The sequence below is a fragment of the Paramormyrops kingsleyae genome, chromosome 20, assembly GCF_048594095.1.
Source record: "Paramormyrops kingsleyae isolate MSU_618 chromosome 20, PKINGS_0.4, whole genome shotgun sequence".
NCBI classification, from domain to species: Eukaryota; Metazoa; Chordata; class Actinopteri; order Osteoglossiformes; family Mormyridae; genus Paramormyrops; species Paramormyrops kingsleyae.
Genome location: NC_132816.1, coordinates 4,443,227 through 4,467,898, shown reverse-complemented (window position 1 = coordinate 4,467,898; position 24,672 = coordinate 4,443,227). Strand labels below are relative to the sequence as shown.

The following is a 24,672-nucleotide window of genomic DNA, read 5'->3' as shown; positions in this document are numbered from 1 at the left end:
AAGCGGTATTGGATTAAAATGGGCTGTAGATCGGCGCAGTTCGAGATGCCGTAGTGTTTTAGTCTGGAACTAGGCATTCCGCTGTGATCTGTAATGGGGGGGCACTAGGTAGCCTTTCGGAATCAATAAAAAGGTCCGGTTTGTTAAATTATTGAAATAAACGTTGCAGACACATGTCTGATGTAACCCAGTTTGCTTCAGGTAGGAGGTTAAATATATCCGTCCCTGGGATAATTTCAGTCCTGGTTTCCCTGGAAGAGTTCTTATCATGTACTTGCTAAAGATGAAATCCCATTAAATGTCCAGTTATCATCAGTTCAAGAGAGATGGGCCAGACCACCCATGACTCATTAGTGCATGACTTTATTGCATTGACTGAGTGAGTGGCTGGAGTGTTCAGACATTAACTGGGAAAAGGATGTAAACCACAGTGTTTGTGATGTGTGCTGTGATTGTTAGACAGCCAATACATATCTCTTTATTTTATTAAGCACATTAATGTACAAATGAGAAAAATAAAGCGTTTGACAGATACACTGACAGGTACCATAAATGCCTTTAAATGATTTCAGAATTTACTGTCTAACCAGTTCTAGTGAGATAAAAATAAGAAAATGTTTCTTTGTTTCTGTTTGAAAGCAACCGGTTTGGCTATTTTAATGGTTGTTTTTTTGTTATTTTTTGTACTGCAACCTATCTTTCTATTTTATTACCAGTGGATTCCTTTTTCCCAGTGACTTGTTTGCCGTGCACATAGTTGACATTTAAAGTTACAGTGTTTCTTGGGCTGGTGTTAATCTAGTCACATGCTGGTGAGAAGATGACATGGTAACTGGCAGGGCAGCCGAGAGCTGGGATGAAGTGGCAGGCCGGGGTGCGGTGGGCGGCCGTGGTCCCGGCACGCTCTGCGTGTCACTTTGTCAGACCTGGAGATGCCGTGTGCGCTGATGGCTCAGAAGCCTCTCTAGCAGGCCTGCTACATATTCAACAGGCAGCATCTCTGTATGGGCAGCTTGTAGCTCATGAATATTAAACAAGTTAAATCTGTTTCTCAGTGGGATCCTGCACAGTAGCTCAATGGGTAGCAAAGGACCCGGGGTGTCATAGGATTGAGTCCAGTGTGGGCTTTGGCTGTCAGGAGTTTTACCAGTTCCTCTAATCCAAAGACATAGTGTTAGTTAATGTGTGTGTGTGTGTGGATGTGTGTCTGATCTGCATCATTGTGGATGACAAGTGAACATTATTTCCTGCAGTGTTAATATCCGTAGGATTCAAAATCTGTGTCCAAATCTCAGAACCTGCTTTAAGCACGATTGTAATGATACAATTAGCCATTTACTTTTCTTGTACGCAGTAATTTTATTTACACATGACAACTTCCCAATATGGCAGGATCACCTGGTGTATGTGATCCAGTTTTCAGCTTATTTTCCCCCGTCATATGACAGGGAACGCGAAAACATGACTGATTCGAACATACTGCAGAAATGTAATGCTTAATAGCTGTTACCCATGAACTTATTTTTTGCATTTTGGACTTTAACGTTTGATCGGATGCGGGGAGCAGACATTCTGTCATTTAGATGTTATCCCAGAGTCGTGAAGGTGGTCTTGGAGGTATGGGCGCTATATTAGGCAGCTGTGGAAGCAGAGGGAACAATGAGCAGTAGACTGGACTGTTTCCTGCAGGGTGCTCTCCTTCCTGCACTATCGCTTGCGTTCCTGCCCTTTGCCTGTGTTGCGTAACAGAAAAAGCCCACTTTGCTTTTCCCTGCCGCGTTTGTTAGTAGCCCTCCCGCTCCAATATACTCTGCCAGCTTGGCCCGGTGAATCTGGGAAGGGCATGGGGCTCTGACGGAGCTGCGAGGTAAACACAAGCCCGGAAGAGTTGGCATTGCTTCAGTAAATCCCTGCCAGCTGTGACCTGTGAGCATAACCGTAAAAACAGGCTGAAAGGAAATAATGACTGTGCAGGGCGACGTGCATGTCATGGCCCTTCTCCTCCTGCCCTCCAAAGTGGTCAGCTCTGTTTATACCGTCAGTTAGGGGCTCCTTGCTGAGTGACGGGTAACAGCTGAGTTACTGCCCCTGGTTTTGCTTTATTGCTGTATTGTCGATCTATGTGACGTTCGAACATGCAGTCATCTTCTGCATGTTTTGCACTTTGAGTCTTGTGAAAACTCTCCCCATGTTATCTGCTGCTGTGGTACAACATACATTTCTGGAGGAACATGATTTCATGCCATTTTATGCCTGTGTAGGTATTATATGACAATGAAGGCCACTTGATGTGAAAATGCATGTGCTGTCCGTGGACACCGAGGTCTGCTGGTTCCAGTAGTGCTGGGCTCTCTTGTCCAGGGTTTCTCTGCTCTCCTGTGGGTATTTCCCATGGGTTTGCCTAGACCTCTTATTCAGAGTACTGGTACCAAGGAGAGGTGCTGGGAACCAGCCAATATCCTCTCTTCTTTAATCTTCATCTAGTGGGCTTTGCTGTGGCTTAACGTCCTGCACTCTGAAATAATATAAATTAATTGGCTTAATTAAGTCTCCTTGAGCAGGCAGCGTGTGCCAGGAGCTCTCTGGGAGTGTGGCCATGCCGTGCCATGCCGTGCCATGCTATGCCATACCGTGCCATGCCGTGCCATGCAGCTGGGCGTCGGCCTGGGAGCGGTGATGCGTGTGAGCCTTGCTTGCGCCACGCCCGCTCGGGGCTCACGTTACGGGAGTCTGCTGCTAACGGGCATCCCGTGGCCTCTAATTACAGCATCTGAAGACTCTGCCTCCTGCCGCTCGGAGATATTAAACACGCATAGAAAAACCCGCCGGATGTTGTTTCTCCTGCCAGCAGTGTTTTCATCGTCTAATCATGTGAAAAGCAGTTTGAAAGGTGGCTGCTCTAGATTTCTCGGCCTTTTGGTCCTGCACCAGAGAGAGGCTGAGCTCGGCAGCACGGCGGCGTGCTGAGATGGGCTTTTACATGCTTGGTGAGGGAGCCTTCCAGTATCTGCTGCCTGCAGGGAGAGGAATCCCTGCATGTCTCTGCCGCCTGCTCTTCATTTACAATCAATATAAGTTGGTGTGATTTATGATTGTTATAAGACAGACCTGTAGTCATGTTGTTTAACACTAAATTCTAAATAGCACCTCGCTAAATAACTACCTTTGCTAATATCCCATGTCCCAGTGGGTTTCTGTGCCTCTTAAATGTCAGCTGTGCTACACAGACGTTTGGGGAGGGAAAAAAGTGGCATTTCCTTCTGGCTTTTGTCCTTGAGCTCCGCGTGAAGTTTGAGGTTTTATTTTATGTGAAGACGAAACACAAAGGAAAGCAGTGAAACGTCACCTTTCGTGTAGTTACCAGGATACTGCAGACGCAGTGAAAAACAGACTGTGTTTTATGGACCTGTTGGTGAAAGTCGTGCCGTGGTGCCTGTTTTCGGCGGTATGGCCCACTGCCCTGGTGGGGGGGGGTGGGGGGATTGGTGTGCTGACCGTCCACACGTGAATCGATAAGAAGTGAGGGACTAAGGGTGACTGCAAAGTGGAGGTGATGCTTATTTACCATCTCTGTGTTTATTGGGTGGAAAGGGCTCTGTAGGGGGGCGGACCCTGGTGATTGACACATCTCCTCCCCAGCAGGGCTGACTGCTTTTGGGGCCTGCTGACACGCAGGGAGGGAGTGCCCATCTGCTCTATGCCTGGGTTTGTGTTTACACAGGAGGTGAGGTCCTGTGAGAAGCGAGGACGGTGTGCTGCTTTGGAAAGGTCAGCCAGGTCAGAGGCAGCAGCCCGTCATCTAGCCCAGTGCTAATTATTTACCGTTTATGTTGTTTGCCAGGCTATGGAGGTGCTGGCTGAGAAGATGGGGTTTATGCTAATAATAACTGCCTGTTTTAAAAAGAAGTCAGTTTTAATGATGCTTCTGTGTTCATAATGTGACTCCTGACATGTGTCCTGATCACTCATTGGCTGACCTGGCAGCTGTGTCACATGACGGGCTGGCTGGCTCGCTCGGCCTCTTCAGGAGGCTCGCCTCCGCATTTTCTCAGCTCCTTGGATTAGTGACCTTCAGTCAGACCCTTTTGGGGGTGGGGGGGGTGCTTTCATAGGCACTTTGAACTTGCGTACTGAACAGTGGATGTAGTCATGCAAAGCAAAGGGCCACTTATTGTCTGTCTGACCAGTAAGCAACAGGGTCATGTTGAAATGCACCAGGAAGCTCTTTCTTTATTTTCTCACAGGTACTGAAACATGTGCTGACTGCTGCCTTGGTTTCACTGTCCATTTACCGGCAACTGTGCTGATAAGCTTAGGACATGTGTATTCGATCCGCTCCACGCCCCCCGCCCCCCGCCCCCCCGCCCCCTGCGTGCAGTGCCGCCCACGCCATCGATTCTCTGAGCTGGAATTCTGCTGCAGCAAAGAAAAAAAGAACACGGCCTTTGTGATCACGTCAAATGGCCGCATTCTTATCTGGCTGTCAGCATGCTGACCTGCGAGCTGCCCTCTTCACTGGGTCTCCCTGCTGTGCCTCGATGTCGGGGACGAGGCACGAGGACGAGGCATGCATCGGGCCAGTCTGGTCCTCAGGGTCAAGGTCGAACCTTTTTAGACGGAACCCGGAGGCATGAATGAGGCACGGTCACTACGGCATGTGACAGCTTTATGGTTTGTGTGGAGATGGACGCAGATGTGAAAATGCGACCACGGAGATGCGTGGGTTCTGTCCTGGTTTCTTTGGAGGCAACTGCAGAAGAAGCGCACTACTCCTGCAGCTGTTTTGGATGAGCTTCCCTGTAGACTGGTTGGAGAGGGGCTGCCCTGATTTGGGAGGCGGATGGTGCTGAATGGGGCCACCGTAACCACCTCCCAGGCCAAGCTGCGCGTGGCTGCGGAAGAGTATGAGCTCACGGGCGATCAGCAAACGTAAAACACTCCAAACTGTCCGGATCAACTCTCTTTAATGTTTATTACCCGAATCGCTAGTTTCGCTTTTCTTTTCAAAATTAGTTGGGGGCGGGGGGGGGGCAGTCGGGGCCTTCAAAGGCTCGTATTTTAAATCTCCTGAATTTTTCATGGCTCGGCGATTCATCTGCCGCATCAAACACATTTTTTTTTTCTTCCTCGACTGGCTCGCTTCAGAGGAGCGCAGAAGCCTGTTCTTAAAGCCCCTTTCTTTCCCACACACACAGACACGTGCACGACTATTTGTGACCAAGGAATGCTAATTGAAAGACCGCTCTCAAGTCGCCCGGGGTTTGAATGGCTGCTTTTTGGCAGCTATGTAGTGTGTACAAAGATGAATAACTCAAGAAGTTTTCACATCATCGGACTATTATCCTATCAAAATGTTAGGAACGTAGCTTTTAAAAAGCAGTTAATTAGTTTGTAAAGAGGTTTTTTAAAGCAATAAATTACACAATAAAAGGCTTTAATGTTAATACTTCATTTAATGCTCATTGATCTATTGTTTTAAGACAAACACTGTGGGTTCATTGTGTAATTTAACTTTTTCTCGTAATATTACCCTGTTAAAACATATTAATAGAATTGCATTAATGATGAGCAGGTGTGAGCAAGCTTAGCTATTTGCTTGTAATTTTTGCACTGTATGTCTGGAGGCCTTGGAGGGAAAAGGAGACAATGCAATAGGCTCCAGCGTTGCATTTATCATCAGAAGCGGGGTTAATTAAGGGCTAGCGGTGAAGGTGAAACATTTAGACGGTATATTATTAAATGCACTGGCTTGGTATTGGGTTTGGCTGAGTTCTGCCTACTGGGGGAATGTTTGGGCTATAAAAATAGGTCTGATCATTGCACTGCAGCAGAAAGTCTCACTGGGAAGGCAGCTGACATTTTTGCTCCCTTGAGCTTTCTCCTTTTCCCTCTCTCCTTTGGTTTGTGGGTACTCTTAATCCTCGCAGTGTCCCGGAGAGACTCAGCGTTCAGGGATATTGTAGCCTGTATGCGCTGTTGGGCTTATTGCAACGTATGGAAAGGGCATCCAGGCCTCTGTATCAGGGATTTGTTGAGAGAAGTTCCCAGGAAGGTGATGGTCACTGGTGCAGGGCACCATTAGGTTGGTCTCTCTTTCAGTATGGTTTTGTGTGGTTCTAAGGCAAAAGTTTATGAACCCTTTTGAATTAACAGGATTTCCACCTAAATGGCTCCTAAAATGTGATCTGATGTTCATATAAGTCAAAATAATAAAGAAACTTTTTTTAAATCAAACATGCAAAACATTTTATGGACAACTGGGTTAAGATCATCCGATTTACGGACGATTCGTACTTATGAATGGGCTGCTCAACGTCTGTTACATTAAGAATTCGAATGCAGACACTACTTTGAGACGCCCATGATAACATAGCGCGACTTCAGCGGTTAGTCTGCTTGTGGTATATTCACAATAACCTTAAGCAGCGTCTGTCTGTAGCTGATGGCCAGACCTGAGGCATCGGCCTACTTAAGATCATGCCATTGTGCTGCCATTCGAGCCACTTTGTTGTTGGTTTGCTCCTGTGGTTTTTGTCATTGTCATGTTATGGTGATCCCACTTCTTTTGATATTCTGATGTTATGCTGTAGGATTTCCTGATACAACTGGGTAGTTGTTGGTCTCTAAGAGACTGCCAGCCGCTGGACCCTGAGCCAGCGAAGGGGCTTCGCAGCTGTGATGAGATTTTGGTCCTGGTGTGCAGTGTGGCATTTTCTCCAAACGCTGGGTACATTTAAACAAAACTTTTGGCCCATATGTCCGCAGTGCATTGTTCCAGTGGTGCTAAGCAAACTTAAGATGAAAAGAGATGTTTTTATAATTTTGAGAGAAGTATTCTCCTAAGAGAACTTTTTTAATATTTATCTTACTGTAGACTCATGAAAAGTAGAGTAAACACAAGAACGCAAGAGATTCTTTAGTTGTCCGACCTAGGGTTCTTTGTCATGTACTTTCATATTTTACACACACACACACACACACACACACACACACACACACACACACACACACACACACACACACACACACACACACACACACACACAGAGCACAGCATTTCAGACCCATGATGGAAGTGTCAGGTGGAGCTGGTCATTGTTATCAGTTCAGTCCCAAACTTTTAATGACTACAGGCTGGAGCAAAAATTGCACAGCCTGGTGGTTGCGGATCTAAAGGGTCACAAACTTTTTTCTTTCATTGTTTAAACCTTATTGCAATAAAGATGATTTGAGAAGCTTAAATGTTGTATGTGTTGCTTATTAAATAAGACATTATTATGACTTGGATGAAGATTGGCTCTGTATTAGGAATCCAGAAAATTCCAAAGTGTTTGCAGGTTTTTTTTCCTCATAAGCCAACTTGTGTCCAGGTCTGCTTTTCCTATCAGCCCTGAGCCAGTGAGCAGCCATCACTGCGAAAGGTCCCTCACGCTGCCCATGTTCAGCCTTCCATCAACTGGTTCTCCTAAGCTGGAATTGATCTGCCCTCTTTTGCGTTTCTGTATCGATTTTCGCTTTTCCATTTCATGGTTGTGCACTAAAATCAGATCTGGGACATTTTCGGGTCACGGTCCTAAGGCCATAAAGGCCTTTCGCCACCAGTAGCCGCGCTCTGAGCACCGAGGAGGCTCAGGGGATCACTGTCAGCACTGCGGCTGCCTCGTCTCTGCGCTCTGAGGAGCTTCAGACCGTCAGCCGCTTCCTGTGGGTTTGAAAAGGCCGCCAATGAGCCGTCTGCACCCCCTACCCAAGCAGGAGCACACAAGGAACATGCGGTTATGCAAGCGCACGCACGTTTCGAAACGTGTCATATCTGCGCAAAATCAAAGAGTTCATAGCGGCGAGCACAGTGGTACAAGCGTTATAGGAGGGAGGAAGGGGTGCCTTGTGTGCATTAACCAGGGCTCCCCATCCGGATCGGCGTTGATTAAGGGTACCAGCGGCACTGCATTCAGCTAAAGTCACCAGTGGTGTCAGGAGGTGCGATCGGCACTGGGGTGTTTTAGAGAGGAAAAGGACAGCTGGGGCTTCACTGTCGGGTCACTGTCGGCTGATACCCTCAGATAAGCTCACCCACTGGAACTGACCGATCCCCTGCTCCTGCACACTGACCTGCAGAAGACGGGACATGTGGAGATATTAATCACCTGGCTCCAAAAGCTTCTGAGCGAGTCTGCTGGCAGTGGAGCTGAGTGACTTTCACTCGCAGATGGCGGAGCGATAAGCTCCACCTCATGGTTGTTCTTGGTTGTCGCTGTTTCCCGAATCGCACCCGATGGCTGCCCTTCCGGGGAGCTGCGCGCTCCCACGATACGGATTCCAGGAAGGGTTTTTCGTTGTCAGGCATGTCTACAACAGTGAGACGGGAACTAACAGCACCTTCCGCCTAGAGAAAGATGCACACCAGGTATGAGATGGGTGATGCAAGATAAGGCTAACTCAGTCTTCCGTGACGGCACGGCCCGTGTTTTCACGTGAGACATTAGGGATCCTTCTCCGACCTCTCGTCCTGTAGTGCTCCCTGGAACGATCTGTGGTTTTACAAGCCTCACCATCTTTTAGGAAAATAGTGGGATGAATGTGGGGCAGCAAAGCTGCGGCGGTCATGCATGTATGAGGTGGCGCTCCGCTCCGTTCCGCGGGTCTTTAGCGACGTGCAGTAGCCTGCAGTTTTCCTTCCTCCCAGCCAGGCTCCCAATAGCTGGGAAAAGAAGCCAGTTCCAGGAGGATGGATCACTGCCTGCATTGGAAAGATCTATGCAGCATCATCTTGTTGCATGTTGCACTATAATGACTGATCGGGAAGCGTCTGCATTACAGGGGCCAGGTCTCCTCAGGAGAGTGCCTGGGTTTTGTGCTTTCGTTTCTTTGCGATGTTTAGGCCTGCAGCTACTTAAAATCTGTGTACATTCGTTGTCTTCCGCATATTTGTGCCTCACCCTGGCAGCAACAACAGCTGAATAGGTTCAGTGCTCTGAATGATGATGTTGTTTTTGCATTTTTTTTTTCTGCCTGAATGTCTGGAGCTATTGTTCTGACTGGTCTTTCCTCTTTGGATGTAAAGAGATATAATTAGGAGATCAGAGTTGTAGATGTAGATGTCAGTCTGTCTTTGATTGACATATTCCTTGATTTGATGGTTAACCTTACTGCATACAGTGTCTTCCTCAGTTGGGCACAGAGATGTGATTTGTTCCTCGAGGTGTCTGCTTCCCCTGGTCAGCAGGGAAGGGAATGTGTGCTTGTTGGTAGGGGAATCTCTGATTTCGCCTCAGGTCGAGCTGAGCTGTAGGGCCTTTGCTCCAGTCTGAAGCCCTCTGCTTTGGTCCAGCCCGTAAGTATCACCCAGGTCTATGATCATGAGGAAACACTGATTTCAGAAGGTGAAGGGTCCATAGATGGTATTCTGGTTTTATTTTGCTGAGTAACGGATGAAGTTCATACCTCAAATACCATCCCTCTGTTATCCAGTCTGGACGAAGCCCATTTTCACTCGCTGCTGGAGAAATTTCCTCAAAGCAGAAGATCTCCAGCATATAGGCTGACACTGAAGCAGCAGCTGTGTCATTCATTTTGGGATTGCATTGTTTACATTTCAGATCCATTATATAATGAGTAACATTGCAATTAAGATTTTCACAATCAGGTAATCTGAAGTTTTGCTGTGTTTCATCATAAGATAGATGCGTTTAAACACACCCTTCATGTGGAACCTGAAAGTGTGTATCTTTTTGTTCTCCTCTGCATGGCTTTAGATCTGCTCAGAGATGGGTGTGGGTGTGAGAGAGGTGTGTCCATATCCAATGCTAATAGTCATATCTGTCTGTGTGTGTATTTTAAAGCTAATTCGCAGCATTGTGGTGAAGCAGGTGTTACCCCACTGTGCAGCTTCCCAGCTGCCGTGTGCCAGATCTGCAGGTGATCTTGTTTGTAGTGTCCCTGTGTCCCTGCATGCTTGTCCTTACTCGCTGGGTACCATCACTTTACAGTTAGGTGTCAGTGCCGGGGCCCACAGATTAAAGCGAGAGGGTGATCATTTCATCAGGTAGGTCCAGTCTATCTGATCCATCCTGGCCCTCGATTTCAAATCCAGGCCTTGTTTTCAGTTCTCTCAGATAGTTAGTTTAATAATTACTAATTCTGATTGACCAAAAGCTTCACACCTATCTTAGGGGTAAAGGAAGGCTGGAAATTCAGCAGTGCTTGGCCCTTGAGCATCATGATTTGAATTGCCCTGCACTACAGAATGGCAAAGTCTTAATCCCTGCCAGCCCACTCACCCAAAGCCCAGAGAATCAGCCTAAGCCCAGAGGCAGGAATGATTGACTCCCTGCGGTTGCCATGGCATTATGAATATTAATGTTGACGTATTTCTGTCATTTTTCTCTCCATGACTCAGTTTATTACTGACTGTGACTCTATCTTTGTTTTCGATATGTTGAAAACCAAGTGCTGCTAGATCCGATTCCCTTCGGTTTTTCCTCACTGCTTCTGTATTCTCTTTATTCTTATTATAATATTTATTTATTCCCTCTCTCAATTGCTGGAAGGTTTTTTTGCCAGATTCCAGAACCGGTGCCGGCCGCTCTCATCAGGAGTGCAGATTTCTCGCTTCTAATTAAAGTAGCTTCCCTCTGATCGGCGTGTGCGCGCTGCTGGGCCCTGGGGGAGGCCCGGCTCCCGCGGGAGGGTGCGTTTCTGCCTCTCTGCTTTCAGACAGAACACCGCCCTGCCTTCTCTCAGACTCCTTCGTACATGAGCGAGGCGCAGCGTGAGGGGACCCTCTCATTGGCTTGGACCCTCATCTGCGTGACTTAGTGTCCTTTGTGTTTATATATAAAGAAGGTTGGCTCCTTACTCTGTGAAGCGTTTGCCAGCAGAACTATATTAATAGCTGTGGGTTTGCGATAGTTGTGATTGCTGCAGTAGAAACAGGCTTGAATTGTGAAAGGGCTGCTTTAGAGATCACAGCCCCCCCATTTTGCTGCCTGCTTTTCCCTTAACCCCCCCCCCACCCCTATTAGATGGGCTTCCTCAGCCATGTGCGTGAGTGCTGTTATGGAACTCTGTGTCAGAGTACCTCTATTTAAAAACGCTGTCAGCCCTTTGTTCAAAAGGCTCTGTTTTGCCTTGATACTCTCCGAGTATTTAGAGGTGGGTTTAAGCTGTCCACTTCCTCTGTCGCAACACAGCAGGCTGGCCTTGTGTCTGAAGTTCCTCCTCTGGCTGCCTCAGCCTGAAGGTCATCCCACTACCGTAATGCCCAGGTCCACCTTTAGTTAAACGTGTATTTAAAAAAAAAAAAAAAAAAAAACTATTCAAAGATGAGAGAGTGTAGAATCAGCACGGTTTCGATTTGCTTTGCGAGCACTTTCATGCGCTTACAGGCTTTCTGTGGCTTACACCTCGTGTTGGCATGACTGTTGATCCATCTCAGACGAGCCTGGGTGTGTTTACCCCATCTAATGCTCTCCTATTTTTTTGCATGCCAGTCTGCATTCAGTTGAATTATCCACCTGCCTGTGAAGTACACATTATAGCTCTAATAACTAATATCGCTCCAGTTACGCTTTTAAATATTGCAACACTAAGCTTAGCGTGGCTCTGCGTTCCTTTGAGCCACTTCTTGTAGGATGAGGGCATCGATGGTGTTTTACCAGAGCTTATTGTCTCTGATCGTCCTGATTACTTCTTTAGTCATGTTAAGTAAAGGTGTCTCCCTTCAGTGACACTCAAATCAGTGTTGGGACAGGACTTCTCTGGAATGCTGATGAACTGGGCAGACTGGAACATGAGTGTGTGTGATGGTGGGGCAGCGCATGCCATCGGGGGAACCGGGGGGGCCCGTCTGTGTCTGCTCTGTGTGGTCATTCCCCGGGGTGGCCCGTCTGTGTCTGCTCTGTGTGGTCATTCTCCGGGGGGCCCGTCTGTATCTGCTCTGTGTGGTCATTCTCCGGCCCTGTTGGTTTCATGCCAGTATGGTCTCTGCCATCTTTTCTGCCTCCCGCTACCCCCTCGCCTCCATTAGCCTCTGCAAAATTAAGGGACTGTAAGTAAATATATCTGACTCTCCCCTTTTTTATGGGCTGGTCTCCCAAGATGGGAGCCTGTTACTGTATCTATCTGAAGGCCGGAACGGTTTTTAAGGCTCCAGCGGGATTCGTCTGACAGAACTGCAGTGTGTCGTCGATGTTGTTAATGATAAACCAGGCCACCTAGATCACCACTAATTATGTCAGCTACCCAACACCTGATCAAGAACCTGCTGAGATGGGGAGGAGGGAGTGGGGGGGGGGGCTGCTGTTCCATTTAGTTCCATTTGAGTTTAGTATGATGTCCTTGAGCACCATACACCAGCCGGCCAACCTTACCTTCAGCACAAATGGCCCCGGACGAGTCATCATGCCGCGGAGGCGGCAGACGGAACCCTTCCTCCAGAACAGTGTGGGCGTGGTTGGCACGTCATGATGCACATTTCCGGGTGACAGAATAGGCGCCCGGTGGCTCCGAGCGGGACAGACGACCCTGACCGGCTCACAGATCTCTGAGGCTGCCTTATCCGCTCTGCCTAATGATGACTGGACCGCGGTTGTGTTTCCCTGCAGTTCCAGCGCCTGTGTCAGACTCGATCGGCTGTATGTGCCTCTGCCCTCCTGGCATGTGATGACTCAGCCACGGTTCCCCCAGCCTGCGCTTACATAATGGCTTGCATAAATAAGTGGGAGGTGAATGAGAATGTACGGTGCTGTAAAATCGGCTCCTCTATGCACAAGAGTGCAAGGTACCTGGCAGCAGTAAATCAAAGGTGGGTGGTGGTGAGGTGCTGTGTTTTTGTCAGAGACCGCGTTCGCTTGCGTGTGGGACTTGAAGTGGCTCCTGATGTTCTGTGACGCTTACAGATGCCCGTGTGGGCTTGCTTTTTCGGATTTGCCCCCTACCTTTGGACCTGTCAGATTGGCCTCTGCAGAGCAGCTTATTTGATGAGAGGCAGCTTTCTGTGAACATGAGCATGATCAGGTCAGTGGCCGCTCAGACTGGATGGCCGCACGACCTATTCGAAGACGTTCAAGCTGTATTTGGATGTCTAACATAAAGAAATGGCTGAAGCCTTGGCTTAGCATATAAGATTCTCTTCTTTTGAAGTTGCTTGGCCCTGAATCTCTGGGGTAGCAACATTTTTCTCTTCCTGCCATCAATGGACCCAAAAGGTAACTCGGCGAATCCAAACAGGCCCGGTCTGAATATCACAGTACTAAGTCATCAGCTTCTGCTACAGTCACATTCTGTCTCCACAGGTCTCACATGACACACACACACACACACACACACACACACACTGCACTTGCTGTGGTGACCTGTAGACAGTGGAGCCAGTGGTGGTCAAAGCACAGTGTCATCTCCTTAAGGGGAACATGCTTCTCTTTCCAGCTGATGCTGTGGCCGGTTGGCTGTGATTTGCAGTCTCCTTTGTTGAGAATCTCTGCACCTTTTCAGCTGCTCTCAGTGGAAAAGCAGGTTTCCGTGGGTCAGCTGTAGTACTGCATTGTGTTCGAGGGCTTAGTGTTGGTTGTGTACTCAGCACCCTGATCCATTCAGAGACCACGCCTCCCAGCCTCTTCCCCCAGACAGTAGCAGCATACATTCTATGAGGGTGCTGGGTTCAAATTCAGTTGAGTCAGGAGCGCACGCCCTTGAGGGGGGTGAGGGGCAGGCTTCATTCCCAGGTGAAGAGCCTCAGTTTCTTTTCTATGTCCCTCTTCCTGCTACCCCCCCCCCCCCCCCCCCCCCCCTCGGTTCCCATGAGGATCTGGAGCTCTGTCTACCACAGAGGAGCTGCCACATCAGCGGCTTTATATTGCACTGATTGCCTCTCTCTGTCCCTGGGGACGAGAGAACCTACGCTAATGTCTGCCGCAGGTGCTAACGTTAAAGTGACGCAGAAATGCAGAGAGAGAACATGCATCATGTTCACGTTTAACAGGAAGTGCATTTGGTAACGTTCTCGTGCCGTCGATTGAACTGATGGTTTTGGCGACGGGTTTGCTCAGTGGTTGGGGGCAGCTGTGGGCTCTCTTTAAAATATTAACTAAATAATCACATAGAACAAGCACAAGCGGCAGGCAATTAGGCTCAATTACAGTGATCGTGTCTTTGTGATGGGCTGCTTATTACGTACAGGGCATTTTAAAGTCTCCCTGTCATACATCGACAGAGACTGAGTACCCAGGAATGAATACCGGTCCCTGTGGCTAATAACTTCCCATTAGTGCGTGTCATCTGTATCTGTTCTGCGCGCACAACTGCTCATGGAATGGAATGCTGTACGGGGGAATTTGCAGCCTCTCTCTCCGAGTTCTGTGACATCATGGCCAGTCTCCCGGTGGCCTGAGCCCTTCAGCCTTCCCGTTATTCCGCCGCTGCCAGGATGATGGCTATGAGCGCCACGCGGCCACAGCTGCCCGGCACCCTTTGGTTTTAAGAGGTTTTAAAAATCTAAATCGCTAGCTGTTTACTTTTTCGTAAACATTTGGAATTGTGCATTGATGTCACATATAGAATTCTGTTTTTCTTGAATGCTCTGCTTTATCCTGATTTAATTGTGGTCCTGTGGTGTTTACCTCGATGGAGCTCTGCGTGAGGAGGTGAGGCAGGGGTGATGCTGCTGGCGGCTCGGTGGCTTCCCTCGGCCGCTGTGGCACATCACCACCGTTATCGCAGCTGAGTCATGCCCTTTGCCAAGAGGGTCTCTGACGAGTTACCAACATGTTACCAACACGTGCTGCAGTTTGATGTTACCACAGAGTAACCCTATGATCAGCTCCATGGTACATGTTTGTCAGGCACCAGATGGTACCCCAGTGTTTCTCAAACCAGTCCTTGGGGACCCCCAGACAGCACACATTTTTGCTACCGGGAGCTGGGAGGAAGCAAAAACATGGACCTTCTGGGAATCCCAGAGGAACCAGTGTTCTACACGCGTTGTGGTTTCCACCAGGCTTAATTTTCCCTTATTTAATTTGCTTTCAGTTCCAGTACTTTATTATATCTCTCTGTATTTGTGACTTGATTCCCAGTGCTTTGAACAGTTCTTGCATAGGAAGATGTTAATCGTCACGAGTCGTGTGTATTTTCTTTGACAAACCGCAATAAATCTCAGAATGTCGTTTTTTTACATGTATGGCCAATTAGAAGCTTATAAGCAAATAAAAATTCTATTTGCACCCTGGGTTCATTGTGTATATCGCGTGTTTGGTTTTCTTATCTCTATTTATCCAATGAAAACATGTCCCGGATTGCAGCCTAACGAGGGAAACTAAAATGTGTTCACATATGTGCTATCAGGAACTCTGTTGTCAGATTTGAGCTTGACCCAAGGTACCCATGAGTCGCCTAACGTCGCTTAGTTATATGCCATGAATCGTGTTCCATAGGCGGAATTTTCGGACTGCATGAGAGGATGAAGGTTGGCTTGGAGGTCACTGCTGGACCATGAATAAAGATCATTTCATACCTCTGTCATTTACAAGTCAGTATGCCACCTGCTAAACGTATATAACTCTGCCCTCTATCACCCAGTAGTTAAGTAAGCTCTCTCTTAGTGCAAGAAGTGACTCTGATTACCAGAATGTGCATGTTCATGTGAAAATTGTTAATGCTGCTTTGTCCATTGTTAATACACTTAAAGTATTTCCCCTGCTTCCGTCCTGTGTGTCACTGTGCAATGTGAGCAGCTGCAGAGGATCAGACACGTGGATGTGGGGGCCGCCTTGCCCTGTACGGCCGACCTGGGGGGGCTGACCTCGGGGTCATCCCCTCCCCAATCAATGCCGAGGCCAAGCGAGCTCTTTGGGAGGCGTTTAGGTGTAGGAGTGGGACTGTGGTCAGTGTGGCTAAAATTGCACACAGCTGTTCTGTTTTCCTTTAATAGTGAGTTGGGGTTGAATCATCTGCATTAATGGGCTCTCCGCTGTTTCAAGCAGGGTAATATGCTTTAGTTGAGATCCTTTAAAGGGGACGTCCGTGGCAGCAGAGAGCTTTGCTGCACTGCCACGTCTGGTGATGAGCGGCCCTGGGAGGGCTTGGCCTGCTGGCTCTCTGGGTCTCCCCGCCCTCTGGAATCTGTGGGATGCCCCTTGGGCGAGCTGTCTGTTCCTGTTCACCATGTTTCTAGTTGCATTTTTTGTGCCACGTTTAATTCATCGTGACACACGTGTTCTGTCATGCGAAGGTGATACTGCAGGGACTCAGGAGGTGATGACTGTGGTTTTTAAACTGCTCTGGGGCTGGGTGGGGCACTGAAATAGCCGGATGGAATAACCACAGCCTCTGTGGCATGTTATGTGTTCTCTAACAGACAGCCTGAACAAAGAACCTGGCTGTCGGTAGCGAAGGGGTGGGAGATGCATGCGGTCCGAGGACCTGAGCAGGTACGGTGCTGCCCTGCGTTAAAGAGGAGGCCCCTAAGGGACAGAGTCGTGCTCAGAAACACCAAGTCGCTGCGAGATCGCTGCAGGGCAGCCATTCTGAATGTGGCTTCAAAAAGTTGCTTCGCATCAGGAAAAATCTGTAAAAATTACACTTCCGGGCCTGAATGCCATGGGGCAAACGGCTTGGAGGTAACTGGAACATGATCGAGTTTAACATCACAAACACAAACGCTTTTAAATAGGCTGCTTTGAAGAGATCCATCAGGCCTTTTTTTAAACCTGAATCTCCGCTGATTTGCTCCAGATATATTTTTGCTGTTTAGGCTAAAATAAGCCTGCCGCGTCTGGCGAGGGGAGCTCTGACCGCACACACACACACACACACACACACACACACACTGCTTTCTCGGTATCCTACATTTCTAAAGCCAAATGAAGAATTTTAAAGATTTTTATTTTTAGATGTGCAGAATCAACGCTTGGGAGGATATCTGAAGTGCTGACCTGTGACCCAAAATGGCAGGGCATACATTTTAGTTAGGAATTACGGGGATGGGGTGGGTCATCAGAAGCTCGATGGAATATGACGCAGCGATCCCTGCAGGAAATCCAGGTTGGGGTGCACTATTGAATGTCGGACCGTGCAGTGTCTGATGGAACAGAGTCTTTAATCCATGGGGTGTCGGACAAACTCCCAAGGATGGGCAATAGATTAACTGTGCTTAAGGCAGCATGGGCCTGTGCACCTCTGCCGCTCTCTGGGGGAGGCTCAGGAATGGCAGTGGGGAGGCTCTGTGCCAGCAGTATGCAGGGATGTCGTGACGCAGGTTTACAGAGTGTGGAATGAGTGGGTGGGGGGGGAGGCAGGGGGGCAGGGATTTCTGTGTGGAATAGTAGGCTTTGTTTAGATAATACCGCTCTATTGTAATATGTGAGGTTCAGAAATTGAGCCGTCGGGAGCCAAATGGTCCCACATGTCATCGTCGGGTTTGTAAGGACCGGGTCTCCGGGCTTTAGTCCTTCCTCCCTCTCTGCTGAGAGCATTTGCTGTGAGCTCCATGTCTTCCTCCCCGCAGCTTTCTGCTGTTCTAGCTGGACTGAATGGAAGATGATGTACGGTGGTATTGACCCGCCTGCTCCTGGTTGCCATGGCGGCCATGCCAGGGCCCTGCGGTTGGGTGCAGTCTTTGTGAGGCTCCGCGCCCGCCTGTGCGTGAGACTCCGCGCCCGTCTGTGCGTGAGGACTGGCCTGCCTGTGCGTGAGGCTCCTCGCCCGCCTGTGCGTGCGGACTGGCCTGCCGATGGCCGGAGCTGATATTTCTCACCTAGCTAACTGTCAGTGTATTTGCCCCCAAGCCTGATGCTGGGAAAGCCTGCGGGGTGACGAGGGGAGGTAGGGGCGCCGGAATGCCAGCAGCGGAAAGGCTCCCAGTTAAAAATAACCGCCAGCCTCCCAGCAGGCCCTGCTCTCTGCCGTGGACGGAGATGTTTCCCCAGGCGTAGACAGACCTGCCTTGCAACTCTCAGCGATGTCGCTTCGACGGCAAAATCAGATTCCTGCTGCCTGGGCCACGCTGGGAGGCTTAATATAGACGGGCCCCTGTGCTGGCGAGGTTGTTTAGGGAGCGTTTGCAGGCTTAACTTTGCTCCGTGACGACACTGAATTATTAAGCAGTTAACCAGTGCCTGGGCGTGGGTTTAGCGCTATGTGCAGTGCGTTTACCCCTTCAAGGATTCATACGCACGTGGTCCAGGTCGATGTCCCCTCCTTTGGACTGCGGTCCATCCTCTGTGCCGTTTTCGCCTCCTCATGAAAGAAGGTGGTTCCCCTGCTGTTTTGGCCGCGGGGATGGGAGACGTGTCCCTGACAGATGGGCAAAGTGGGAGCCAGGTAGACATGCAGCCTAGCGAATTGTGGGGCTATTTTTGGTATAACGGCCCTGCTGGTGGAAAAGGGGCTGTGTAAGAGCAGTGGGAGTGAGGATCAGGGCTGTGTAAGGGCAGTGGGAGTGAGGATCAGGGCTGTGTAAGGGCAGTGGGAGTGAGGATCAGGGCTGTGTAAGGGCAGTGGGAGTGAGGATCAGGGCAGTGGGAGTGAGGATCAGGGCAGTGGGAGTGAGAATCAGGGCAGTGGGAGTGAGGATCAGGGCAGTGGGAGTGAGGATCAGGGCTGTGTAAGGGCAGTGGGAGTGAGGATCAGGGCTGTGTAAGGGCAGTGGGAGTGAGGATCAGGGCTGTGTAAGGGCAGTGGGAGTGAGGATCAGGGCAGTGGGAGTGAGAATCAGGGCAGTGGGAGTGAGGATCAGGGCTGTGTAAGGGCAGTGGGAGTGAGGATCAGGGCTGTGTAAGGGCAGTGGGAGTGAGGATCAGGGCTGTGTAAGGGCAGTGGGAGTGAGGATCAGGGCTGTGTAAGGGCAGTGGGAGTGAGGATCAGGGCAGTGGGAGTGAGGATCAGGGCTGTGTAAGGGCAGTGGGAGTGAGGATCAGGGCTGTGTAAGGGCAGTGGGAGTGAGGATGCTGTACCCCGAGCTCGGGGCCCACCGTCAGAGGCCCCGTGCTTCTGCGGCATCACTGCCAATACCCAGCTGGCATCTGCTGCTTGGGGAAGATCAGGGAGCCGCATTGCGCAGGAAGTTTTCTGTCTTAAAATTTAATCAGTTCCAGTTTGGCACCCATGCAGTTTAAAGTTTGACAAATACTTTTGGACTGGTTTTTGATGGGTGCTAAAATCATATGTATTCCAGGGGGCGATGGGCCATTTCAGCAATGGATGGGGCTGGCATTTTGGCAGGGAGATTTAAAAAAATAAGTAATTAATAAATAATAGTGATAATAAATAATAGTAGTAGTGTAGTAGTAATACTAATAATTAATAATAATAGTAATAATAATAATAATAAATGAGCATGAGTAATTTCCAGGACTGTACCTCACCACTCTGGAATTCGGGGGTGACGTGAGTGTGGCTGTGGTTCTGGGTAAATACCCTGGGGCAAGGGGCAGGGAGAGCTCATCTGTACAGACTGACAGGCACCTGAGCCCCCCCCCCCCCCCCCCGCCCCCACCAGATGGCCTGGATCCTCCTCCCTCATGCTGCGTGATTTCCCCCGTTAGAGCGATTCCGGCCCTCCAGCTGCCATCGCATCTCTGACGTAACCGCCGGCTCCCTCCCCCGCTGTCAGGTGTCACTGCGCATTTATAACTGCGGGAGGCTCTCTCTCTCTCTTTCTCTCTCTCTCTCTCTCTCTCTCTCTCATATTCCTTCTCTCACTCTTTCTCCCTCTCTCGCTCTCACTCCTTCTCCCCCTCTCGCTCTGTCTCTATCACTCCTTCCCTTTCTTTTGCTTTCCCACTCTCTCTCGCATCACTCCTCCCCCCGTCTCGCACTCCTTCCCTCTCTCTTGCTCTTTCTCACTCTCTCTCACTCCTCCTCCCTCTCTCTCTCTGCTGCCATTTCCCAAAGGCATCGCCAGCCCCTCGTGTATGATAGGGCATGTCCGCCGTCACCCCCAGCTCTGCAGTCCATAGCGGCCGCTCTTCTCCCGGTCACAGTTCAGTTCCTGCTCTATCGAGATCGATGTGGCATTGCCCTGTATTGCAGCAACTCTGTTACTGACCAAGCCGTGCCAGTCAGGGCAGGGAGAGTATGGCCTCTGTGTTTACAGCCTACGGGCTGATAACTGTATTATGCGGGAATGTACATCCCAGAATGACCAGCTGTGCTTTTCTGCAATGGATAGTTTGTGTATTTTTTTTGACATGTACATGTTTGTAACATGCAGATATTAATGGTTGTTTCCTTTCTATTGTGTTAATTGGAGAAAAAAAAATATATATATTTGGGCAGTATTTGGTAATCGCTAAAGGCTCGCATAATAGTAAGATGCTATAATAAAGCAGTTATTTATTTGATGTAAATTTGTGGACTTTCACATCTGAAATGTGTCTAAGGCAGTTTGTAGTTTTATTCCATTTGTCTCCCAAGTACTCCTTTTGTGGAGGTTTATGGCAGAGACGTGCCCTCAGACGGCCGGCCCTGCCTGTCTCCGTGTTTTTGCTTCCCTCCACCCGTCACGTTAGCTGCCCAGTTTTAGTTTGTAAACATTACGTCAGCGTGCCCCGATTGGCTCGCTCGCCCTGTCAATCAGCATGCCTGAGCCTGCTCCAAAGCTTTCTCAGGCTGAGCGCTTTGCTGCTGGGGGTGATGTCATCTGCCCTCCTGGGACATGGTTTTTTTTTTTGTTTTTTTTTGCCAGGCTTATTTATTGAGTGAAAGGTTGCTTATGTGGTTGATGCCAAATTGCCTGTCATGAGGTTATCGCCATGCAGACAAAACTATCATATGCCTTATATAATATACATGCTTATGCACACACACTGAAGCATAAATGTGTCTGAGCCTGTGGTATACTGGTATTACCCCATATAAGCTGGTAAAGGAGTCGTCATCGAGCCATTTGAACACATGGTATCCAGTGAGCATTCTGCTTTTATTCAGTGTTAGCTTTTACTGGTCGTGATTGGCTATGTGCATGAATGGATACCATGAATGTGACATTTCGAGAAAGGTTAAGCTGTAAGGTGGGCCTATTCAGACAGATTCCTATCGCTTTAGTCCGAGGGAAAGAGCTTGGACGTCCGCGGTAAATCTCTGTTGGCATTTAAGCAGATTCCGTTGGATTTGGGTCCGTGGGAGTCGGAGGTGCTGATTGGAGAAGCAGCAGTGGACCCACTTTAATGTGGAGCTGCCCATTATACCCTCTTTCCCGGGGGGCTTCCGGTTATAAATGAGGGTGTTTATCGGCCAGACTCACAGTGCACTGAACTCCATCAGCCGGCCAGCACTTAGGGGGGGCATTTTCATAGAATCTGCCTGTTCTGCCTGCGTGTCCAGGGCACTGCTGGCAAACACTGGGGAATGGAATGTATACAAACACATCGTGTGCCTTATTTCCGATGACAAAAGCCCTTAAATCTGGGAGAAACTCTTTAAAGAGCAAAGCATTGTGCAGATACAAACAGCTTAATATGCAGAGCTGATTTGTTTAGTTTCGTTTTGATGATCCGGCTCTGAGCATGTGCCCCTTTCTGCTCGTGTCTGACGCACAGGGACCAGGCGTCATGTTTTATTAAAGAGGGGTGATGATCTTCCAGGGCTAACAAAAGCGGCGTTCATTTTAACCTAACCGATGTTAAAGAAAACAGCACCTGCATTATTTATTAATCAGATATTCATCCTTTCATCCATCCACCCATCTTCCGATCGTGTATTCAATGCTGGGTTGCACGTTGTTGTTGTCCTGACGCCCGTGTTTCTCCTACAGTGGGGGAGAGGAAGGAGGCATGTGCAGAGTTACCAGAAAATAAAAGGACGAGCTCACCTGTTGAGGGCAGAACTGCAGAAAGGGGACCCCCCCCCCAGGCAGCTGGGAGGGAGCAAAAACGTGGACTGTCTGGAGTCCCCGAGGAGTAGGAACTGGCTTCTTTACCCTCTGACCTGTGCAGAAGGCTCATACTTCTGCTTCCGTACTGTAAAAGCCCAGGATGTTACAGGAAGTCAGACAGGATGTTGAGAAGAATGAGTACACTTAGGATTACGGAAACCGTTTAGTGCCAGGAGTAAACCCACGTTTGTCTGAGTCATGGAGTTTAAGTGCTTATCCCTGGACTTTATGCTGCACTTAGCAATGTAATAACCTGATAATCTGATGTTTTTTTCATCATCCTATGCTTTGTGCGACTGAACCTTATTGGCTGCATAAGCAGCATTTGAGAAATATAAGAGCAGCAGGGGACGGGATTGACCTTTCATTCCTGTTCATCGGTTCTGCAGCTCCGTTTCTGGCTGACCTGGATGGAGCTTTAGAGAGGTGACAGGGACAGTCTGCTGTGGTCATGGGTATAGCTGTATCCAGAGTTGGGTAATTCTGGTCTGGAGAGTAAAAGTCCAGATCGGGATTTTATTTCAACCAACCAGCTGAGTACTCTGTGACTGTGATTCTTTATGCTCAACTGGTTGGTTGAAACAAAATCTTGGTCTGGACTTTTACTCTCTGGACCTGAATTTCCCAACTCTGGCTGTATCTGTAGATCCATCATTCAGGCCCACCGGCCTGTCTCTGTCTGCTTCTGTCACTCACTCTCTCAGCGCTGTCCGTTATCCCCACACGTCAGGTTACCCTGTGGATCCATTGAAGCCAGTGGCCATAAAACGAGGCGTGTTTATCGTTCGGCCGAGCAGCCGGAAACGGGCCGGGTGGCACCGCCTGGGTTGGTTTACACACCCGGCAGTTTGCAGGTGCCAAAGAAGGATTCTGCAGAAGTGGTTTTTAGGAGCCTCGGATTACAGGGCCTCAGGCGAGACCGCGAGCCAGGGAGACCGCGAAGGACCACACTACCCCAACGGCCTCACTGCCGGATGACGTGACCTTCCCCATACGGTGGACGGGCTCGCAGGTGGAGAACTCGCTTTACTGTGACTTACAAATATGCCTGGGTGGGGTGTGAGATGGAATCCTTTCAGGACGGCTTAGCGAAGCACGCGGCTGGCCTGGTGACGAGGCGGGCAGGTCGCCGGCTCCCTGCTGTCGTGTTTACCTCGATTTGGCAGACCAACATTCCCAACAACAGTGGCCCCTAGTCCAAGTTAATGGCGATGAAGCGGTTAACGCTCTGGGTCTGTGCGGGTCGAGGTTGGACGTACTGCTCTGAGGGATACAGTGACACATTCACACGAACGCAGCACTTTGTGGGTCCCGCCCGGGGAGGGTCACGCCCCCCCTTATTCTGTAACGCTCACGCTGCAAAGTTAGATCACCACGGTTACGTAAAGTGTTTAACTGCCTCTTGAAAACGGCCTGCCTGCTCTTTATTTAGAGTTGCATTTGTTTTTGCAGCCTGTTTTTAATTGTACTTTCTGAAGCAGTGAGGTCTGATTGGAATTTGTGTCGTGACACTTCTGTCCTATAAACATGCATTTTCTGGGTGGGCATTGAAATCAAGGGGAAATGTGTCGTTTCTGTGAATTGAAGCATTGCCTTAAACATGTTATGGTTTGTGAACGATCTAAAAATGGCAGTTTCCCTGTAGCAGTTCCCACAGCCCGTGTTTCACGGCCCCCACAGTCTCTGTGAGCACCAAGACGTCAACTAGGCACCTTAATCCTTCACTTCGATGGGAGTTGAACACTAAATGTCGACAGTAAATACCCATGAATATGTGTGAGAAAAACAGTCAGTTTAGAGAGCGTGTGAATTCTGCAGCCTGAGAGTGTCGCCGTGTAGGCCCAGTCAGATTGGTTAGGTTTCATACATCGCACACCCAGCTTCCAGATTTACATTCGTCAGCCTCTGAGTACAACTGACAGTTGTATATTGCACTCGCATGTTATTCTTCAAACGGATTATGTCTTAATCTTTTGATTTTTTTTTTGCGCAAACTGTTTGAGATTGAAAATACTGTTGGGTTTTTATGAGCGTAGCCACAACACTCATTGGATAACAGTAGTTCTGTTAGTTGTATTTGGATCCTTTCGGCTGGTGTTACAATGATTGTCGCAGAACAAGTTTTGTTTCGATTTCATTCAATTCAGTTCAAATCAAAAGTTCTTCAGTTATCTTATTAATGCACATACCCAAAGAGCAGTGTATAAATCTATTGTGGATTATATAGCCTAATTGGGAAAAATAACAGTAGACTAGATGTCATATAGTGATCTCATTAACATCGTGTTGCTGGTGAAATATATCAGAGGAATGTCGAATCAGTATCCAATAGCCATGTTTCTGCAGCATATCAATGCTTTGCTGATAGACTTTCAAGCATCGCGTAGACATAGTGCCAGTACATGTGTGCTGTCTGGGTAGTTATATTGTTTTAGGGTTGCGGCTGTGACACAACTGTCAAATCACTGTACTGAATATCATCCATCCATTGCGACACTGTGAGGTCATAAATGGCAGTCGGCTGCATTTGTCCTTTAATATTTTCACGTAAGACAAAAGTAATGAGTGAAGAGGCTATAAAAATGTCAATACTTTTTAGTTGCATTATTTAGTTATGCAGTTACATTACTTGTTATAATGTGTTACTATCTAATTAGAAAACTGTAGATGTTACTTTGCTCGCTATAGCTTTAGTAATATTTACTAGTCAGGCAGTGACTCCAAAGTGGCAGCCAGATACTTTTAGAAGTAATTTTCTTATAGTTTTGGCTTTTATTGCTTGTTCTGTGACCACGAACCAG

At 48.6% G+C, this 24,672-nt stretch overlaps 1 protein-coding gene across 2 annotated transcripts in view; it reads left to right on the top strand.

The window, feature by feature from the left end:
- The window catches only part of strn (striatin, calmodulin binding protein), a 59,097-nt gene that overhangs the window by 1,076 nt on the left and 33,349 nt on the right, over positions 1 to 24,672 (top strand). The gene's annotated exons all lie outside the window — the stretch shown is intronic.